Source organism: Otolemur garnettii, unplaced genomic scaffold (assembly GCF_000181295.1).
Source record: "Otolemur garnettii isolate 467f Iridium unplaced genomic scaffold, OtoGar3 scaffold00017, whole genome shotgun sequence".
Lineage (NCBI taxonomy): Eukaryota > Metazoa > Chordata > Mammalia > Primates > Galagidae > Otolemur > Otolemur garnettii.
In genome coordinates, this window is record NW_003852412.1 from 5,642,072 (window position 1) to 5,648,678 (window position 6,607).

Genomic DNA, 6,607 nt, shown 5'->3' on the forward strand with positions numbered 1-6,607 from the left:
GTGGCTGGTGCCTTAGCCACTTGAGCCACAGGCGCCGAGCCACAAAAACAATTTTTTTTAAAGACACAAATTCTCTTTTCATCACTCAGGCTACAGTGCAGTGGCATAATCATAGCTCATTTACAGCCTCAAACTTCTGGGCTTAAATGATCCTCCCACCTCAGCCTTGTAAGTAGCTGGGGTTACTGGCATGCACCACGATGCCCAGCTAATTTTTTGAAAAATCTATTAGAGATAAGGTCTTGCTATGTTACCCTGGCAGACATGCAGTAACTATCACAGATGTGTTATAGCACTGTGGTCTTGAACTCCTGGGCTCAAGAGGTTTTCCTGCTTCTTTCCTCCCTAGTAGCTGAGAATATAGGCACATACCACTGGGCCTGGCTTCATCTTAACTAATTATATTTGTTTGTTTGTTTTTCCTTTGAGACAAAGACTCATTTTGTTGCCCTCACTATAGTGCTGTGGCATCATAGCTCACAGCAACCTCAAATGTTTGGGCTCAAGGCATCCTCTTGCCTCAGCTTCCCACTCCACTTTTTTTTTTTTTTTACTAGACAAAGTCTCACTTTGTTGCCCAGGCTAGAGTGCTGTGTAGTTCGTTTAGCTCATAGCAATCTCAAACTCCTAGACTCAAGCAATCCTCCTGCTTCAGCCTTCCAAGTAGCTAGGACTACATGTGCCTGCCACAGTGCCCAGTGACTATTTCTGTTATTAGTAGAGGATCTCTCTCTTGCCCAGGCTGGTCCCAAACTTCTGAGCTCTCATGATCCTCCTGCCTTGGCTTCCCAGAGTGCTAGGATTACAGGCATGAGTCACTGTGCCTGGCCAATGATTATGTTTGTAATGACCCTACTTCCAAATAACACTACATTCTAAGGTACTGGGAGTCATGACTTCAGTATATCTTTGGGGGGGACACAATTTGACCCATAACATAGGGGAACAGACTGCCTCTATTATACAACTAGGTTTGGGGTTGGAAGCAGAGAACCCCTATCCTAGAGTAGTTAAGAGTGTCTAACAAGGGGCTGAAGACAGGTGGAGGCCCAGGGCTTGCTACTAAGCAGAGAACCCAGATAGGGCTTAATGAGTCTTTAGCCTAGTTCCCTAGATTAGGTTACAAGGGCCCCCGCAACTCACTTAACCCAGTATCATATTATCAAGTAGAAAAAGAATCTGATGAGAACCAAGATCCTGAGATGAACAACCAACTGTAATGCTCTAAAGTCTTTCTAGGTTCACTTAAAAATTTGACACAATTCCTATAAAAATGTTAATATATTTTTGGAATAAAACTCATTCCAAAGTCTATATGGAAAAATTAGCAAGTAACAATAGTCATAAAATTCTGAAAAAAGCATAATGAGGGTATTTAAATCTAGTTGAAATTAAAATATAAATGTACTAATTTTTAAAGAATATGACACTCAGCTCGGCGCCTATAGCTCAACCGGCTAAGGCGCCAGCCATGTACACCTAAGGTGGTGGGTTCGAATCCCCAGCCCGGACCCGCCAAACAACAATGACGGCTGCAACCAAAAAATAGCCCAGTGTTAGGGCAGGCGCCTGTGGTCTCAGCTGCTTGGGAGGCGGAGGCAGGAGACTTGCTTGAGCCCAGGAGTTGGAGGTTGCTGTGAGCTGTAATGCCACCGCACTCTACCCGGGGGATAGCTTGAGGCTCTGTCTCAAAAAAAAAAAAAAATTTCAAATGGACCAAAGGTTTACTTATAAAAGAAATGAAACTATAGCATCTAGAAGAAACCACAGGACAATTTATTTTAGTCTCAGAGTGGGGAATTTCTTTCTAATAATAATTTAAAGCCAGAAAAGGGAAGAAGAAAAAATATTCTGGAATAAATGAAAGTTATCTTCATGGCACGCTGCATCTCCTCTGCCCCTGCACACCACACAAGTTTTGTTTTTTTTTTAAAGCATAGGCACGCTGGGGCGGCACCTGTGGCTCAAAGAAGTAGGGCGCCAGCCCCATATACCAGAGGTGGAGGGTTCAAACCCAGCCCCAGCCAAAACTTGCAAAAAAAAAAGCAAAGGCACGCTGAGAGGTTGAGGTGGGAGGATATCTTGAACTCAGGAGTTTGAGACTAGACTGAACAACTCCTGGCTGTACTAAAAATAGAAAAAAACTGACTTGGCACCTGTAGCACAGTGGTTAGGGCACCAGCCACATGCACTCAGGCTGGTGGGTTCAAACCCAGCCCCAGGCCTGCCGAACAACAATGACAACTGCAACAACAACAAAAAGCCGGGCATTGTGGTGGGCGCCTATAGTCTCAGCTACCTTGGAGGCTGAGGCAAGAGAATTGCTTAAGCCCAAAGAGTTTGAGGTTGCTGTGCACTGTGACAGACGCCACAGCACTCTACCGAGGGTGACATAGTGAGACTCTGTCTCAAATAAATAAATAAAAATCGGAAAAAACTAGCCAGGTGTTGTGATGCACACTTGTCATTCCAGCTACTCTGAAGGCTGAGGCAGCAGGATCACTTGAGCCTGAGAGTTTGAGGTTGCTGTGACCTATGATGACACGACAGCTCTCTGACAGATAGAGGTGACAGAGTGAGACCAGAAAAAAAAGCAAAAGACAAATGACAATAAGTAGGATAAAAGCATTCACTACTCAAAGTACAAAGGATAAATTTCATTACAATGTATATAAAGTCCCCATAAATCAATAAAACAAAAATAAATAATTCCATAGAAAAAAAAAATAATTCAATAGAAAAATGGCAAAAGATTAGGATGATTTGCTCAAAAGGAATACAAACAGCTCTTCAACATATGCAAAGATGTTCAGCCTCACTAATATCAAGTAAAATGGAAATTAAAATTACACCAAAATACCATTTGTCACCTGTCAGAATGCCAAAGATGTGATAACCTGCTGTTAATCAGTTTGAGAAATTGTCACATACAAGGCCTATCTGGAAAGCATTCACCCAAGTAATGTGAAAAATAGAGACATATCCAGCTGGATACTTTCCTGATGGCCCTTGTGTATTACCAGCAGAAGTGCAAATTGATGCATCCTATTCTATAGAGGGCAATTTGGCAATACTTATGAAAAATGGAAATGAACATAGACCTTGAGTGAGTAATCTCCCTTCCAGGAATTTTTCCTCCTTATAAACCTGCATATATGTGAAATAACCTTTATGTACAAAGTCATTCACTATAACAATTATCATGACAGCAAAGTATTGAAAATAATGTAAATGCCATCCAATGCAGCCCAAAAAAGGAAGAAAGTGGTTCTCTCTACTGATAGGGAACTGTTCCTACTGTGTACAGGTGACATAAAGCAAGAGGCAGAACAGAATGTGCGAATGCTATTGTTCAAAAAATAAACACATAATATTCTTTTTTTTTTCCTGAGAGACAGAGTCTCACTATGTCGCCCTCCGTAGAGAGCCATAGTAGCACAGCTCACAGCAACCTCCAACTCTTGTGCTTAAGTGATTCTCTTGCCTTAGCCTCCTAAGTAGCTGGGACTACAGGTGCCCTCCACAATGCCAGCTATTTTTTGGTCGCAGTTGTCATTGTTGTTTAGCAGACTGGGGCTGGGTTTGAACCCACCTCCTACCAGCCCTGGTGTATGTGGCTGGCACCTTACTCATAGAGCTACAGGCACTGAGCCAACACATAATATTCTTGAATGTGCTCCAAGTGTGTCTAAAGAGCATACAAGGAACTAGTAACATGGGATGCCTCTTGGGAGGAGACCAGAAGACAAAGAGCATTGTGTTAACTTTTTTCTTTTTTCTATTGTTTTATTCTTGAGAAAGAGTTTCACTTTGTCACCCTCGGTAGAGTGCTGTAGCATCACAGCTCACAGCAATCTCAATCTCTTAGGCTCAAGTGATTCTCTTGCCTCAGCCTCCCAAGTAACTGGGACTACAGGTGCTTGCCACAACACCTGGCTATTTTTAGAGGCGGGGTCTCGCTCTTACTCAAGCTGGTCTTGAACTCCTGAGCCAGGCCTGAGCCACCGTGCCTGTCCTAACCAATGGTGGTAAAATGATACATGTAGCATAAAGTTTACCATTTTAACCACTTTTTTTTCTTTTGAGACACGGTCTCGCTTTGTGGCCAAGGCTGGCGTGCAGGAGAGTCATCACAGCTTACAGCAACGTCAAACTCATGCTTCATGTGTAGTCCTCAGCCTCCAGAGTAGCTGGGACTAAAGGCACGTGCCACCATATCCGGTAATTTTTGTGTTTTTGTAGAGACAGGGCCCCTTGCAAATGTTGCTTAGGCTCATTTTAATCATTTTAAGTATATAGTTCTATGGCCTTAAGTACTGCACATTCACACTGTTTTGCCACCAGCACCATCAAACATCTCTGGAACTTCTTTGTCTTCCCCGTATTCCTTCTGTATTCCTTAAACAATAACTAGCCCCTACCCTGCTCCTCAGTCCCTGGCAATCAGCATTCTACTTTCTGTCTCTACAAATATGAACATTCTAGGCACTTCATACAGTGGACTCACACAACGTTTTGTTCTTTTATGACTGGCTTATTTAAAGTACCATAATGTTATCAAGGTTCATCCATATTGTAGCATGTTTCTGAACTCTTTCCTAAAACGAATAAAAAGATGCTCGGCACCTGTGGCTCAAGTGGCTAAGGCGCCAGCCACATACATCTAAGGTGGCGGGTTCAAATCCAGCCCAGACCCGCCAAAACAACAATGACGGCTGCAACCAAAAAACAGCCCAGCATTGTGGCTGGCGCCTGTTGTCCCAACTACTTGGGAAGCTGAGGCGGGAGATTCGCTTGAGCCCAGGAGTTGGAGGTTGCTGTGAGCTGTGATGCCATAGCACCCTACCCAGGGGGATAGCTTGAGGCTCTGTCTCAAAAAAAAAAAAAATGAATAAAAATAAATTAAAAAAGAATAAAAAGACTGAACGATGTACATTTTATGTATAGACCACATTTTGTTTATCCATTGATCCATCAATGGACATTTGGATTACTTCTACTTAAGCTATTGTGAATAATGCTGCTATGAACGTGGTTGTAAAAATGTCTTTTGAGAGGGCGGAGCCTGTGACTCAAAGGAGTAGGGCTCTGGCCCCATATGCTGGAGGTGGTAGGTTCAAACCCAGCCCAGGCCAAAAACTGCAAAAAAAAAGGGGGGGGGGCGGAGCCTGTGGCTCAAAGGATCAGGGCACTGGCCCCATATACCAGAGGTGGCAGGTTCAAACCCAGCCCTGGGCAAAATAAATAAATAAAATAAAAATGTCTTTTGGAGTCTCTGCTTTATTTTGGGGGGCATATACCCAGCAGTGGAATTGCTGATCATCTGGGCATTCCATGTTTAATCGGTGAGGAATGGTCATACTGTTTTGCACCATATCTGCATCATTTTCCATTCTCATCAGCGATGCAGGAGGGTTTCCATTTTTACATATCCTCACCAACATTTGTTATTTTCTGTTTTTCTGTTTTTTGGTTGTTTTTGTTTCTGTTTCCGATTTGTTTCATTTTGTTTTGTGTGAGACAAAGTCTCACTATGCCACCCTGGTAGAATGCCATGGCATCACAGCTCACAGCAACCTCCAACTCTTGGGTTTAAGCGATTCTCTTGCCTCAGCCTCCCAAGTAGCTAGAACTACAGGCATCCGCCACAATGCCTGGCTATTTTTTTATTGTTGTTTAGCAGGCCTGTTTAGCAGGTGAGTTCGAACCCAACACCCACCAGCCCTGCTGTATTTGGCTGGCACCCTAAACACCCAGCTACAGGCGCTGTGTTTTTTTGAGACAGAGTCTCACTCTGTTGTCCCAGGGTAGAGTGTCCTGGCAGCAGACTCCTTCAAGGGCTCCTTCTGTCTCAGCCTTCCAAGTAGCTGCCACAACACCCAGCTAATTTTTCTGTTTTTAGTAAAGACAGGGTCTCACTCTTGCTCAGGCTGGTCTCAAACTCCTGAGTTCAAGCAGTCCACCAGCCTTGTTCCCCACAAAATGATAGGCGTGAGCCATCTGGCTGCTGGTTGGTTTAATGATGGCCATTCTAATGGGTGTAAAGTAGTATCTCATTGTGGTTTTAGTTTGCATTCTCCTGAAGATTAGTGGTGTTAAACACTTTTTCATGTGGTTATTAGTTATTTGTATATCTCCTTTGGAGTAATGTCTATTCAAATCCTTTGTCTATTCTTGTTTTTGTTTTTCCTGTGTTTTGTTTTGACTGGTTGCTGTGCAGTGACATGATCATAGTTCACTGCAGTCCCAAGTTTCTTCGCTCAAGTGATCCTCCGATTTAAGCTTCCCAAAGTGCTGGGATTACAAGTATAAGCCACAGCTCCCAGCCCTTTTGTCTGTTTTTAAATTGTGTTGCTTGCTTTTTTTTAGTTGCAAAAATTCTTACATATTCTAGCTATCAACTGTTTATCAAATATATGAATTCTTTTTTTTTTTTTACAACAGAGCCTCAAGCTATCCCCTTGGGTAGAGTGCGTGGCATCACAGCTCACAGCAATCTCCAACTCCTGGGCTCAAGTGAGTCTCCTGCCTCAGCCTCCCAAGTAGCTGGGACCACAGGTGCCCGCCACAGCACTCAGCTATTTTTTTGGTTGCAGCCATCATTGTT